Consider the following 1,443-nt stretch of genomic DNA (forward strand, 5'->3'; position numbering starts at 1 on the left):
TCATTGCTGACTGGGGTTCAGTCTGTGTGGAACCTGTTCCACTTGGACGCTCACTTATGCATTCAGAATGGGGGAACAGTTCCTGGGCTCAATGAGGGGAAGATGAGAGGGGTGTGGGGGCCTCATACCTTGGAAACAGGCATCCAGGTAGACCTCACACTGGGGGAATTAGGAAGGAGACAGAGACACAGAGGCCAGCAGGTCCTCTGCATCTGCACTCAGAAAGTACCTTGGTGGATCTGAACAAAATGGGTGGGTTCATAGAGAAGCAGGGGCATTTTAAATCATAGGTTTCAGGTTTCGGCAGATGACAGCTTACACACATTCAGCAGTTCCTGAGGAGGCCGAGCCAGGCCCTGTGTGGGCCAGTGAGGGGGCACCAGGGACCAATTTGAGATTCACTCTGCCTTTCAGCAATGTGTTAAAGGAGGCCATGGGGCTGTGGGGTGAAGATGCTGGACAGAGACCGCTGCCCCAGAAGTGTGGCCGTGGGCACCCAGCTGTCCCCAGGAGAACCCTTTTGTGTGTTGCCCTCCCCACCCAGCCTCCAAAGGAGCCCTAAAGGCAGATTTTATCCTGGAAGCATCCAAACACAGCCCGGCCCGACTGCTCTGAAGGGAGGACGGAGGGAATGGTGGGTGCACAGTGGGGTCCTGCCGCTCAGGTCTGGATTCTACTGTGTAACCCCCACTGGTCTCTGAATCCTCAAAGCTGTCCAACAACACCCATGTATAAGTGGACACCCTTTCTCCAACTCCTCTGCAGAGAGATTTCTGCCTAGCAGTCCAAATAAATAAAAAGATCTGTGTAAGTCAAGATTTTACTGCCCACTGTTAACTTTTTTACTACAAAAACTTACAACAGACCCGAAAGGGAGGGTGAGCAGGACAGTGTACCTGTTGGACCAGGTGGTTATCTGGCAGCTCCCTTCCACCCTTGGGGTGCCCTCCGCTGAGTCTTTGGTTTCAGGGCTCAGCTAGGGGTGTGGGACCCCTCACAGTTCAGGGGAGGCCACACTGAGTGTCTCTGCAGCAGCCCAGATGAGCCTGGGGCCTGGGAATCTCTTCTGGCCTCTCCCTGGGTCCTCTCTGCCACCCCTATGATGGACAAGATGGGGCGTGGAACCTGAGGGCACCGAGGGGCTCTTCCTGTGAGGACAGAAGGGTCCTCCAGCGGCTCTTCCAGAACAGGACAGGGGAAAGCCTGGCCCAGGGGGACCAGACCAGTATCACTGAGCTCCGGGCAGCCCAGCTGGGTGGGGTGGGCCGGGGGGAGGGAACACTTGCCACTCCCCAGGGCCACACACTGTGGTCTCCCAGCAACTGGTCCACACCAGGCTGGGGTGACTGCGAGGCCTGGGAGCCTTCTGCTTTGCTGACCATAGCAAGTGGGAGCTGCTGGCAAGGCCCACCCAGTGCCCCCGTGAGACACACCTTCATTATA

The sequence above is a fragment of the Otolemur garnettii genome, unplaced genomic scaffold, assembly GCF_000181295.1.
Source record: "Otolemur garnettii isolate 467f Iridium unplaced genomic scaffold, OtoGar3 scaffold00065, whole genome shotgun sequence".
Lineage (NCBI taxonomy): Eukaryota > Metazoa > Chordata > Mammalia > Primates > Galagidae > Otolemur > Otolemur garnettii.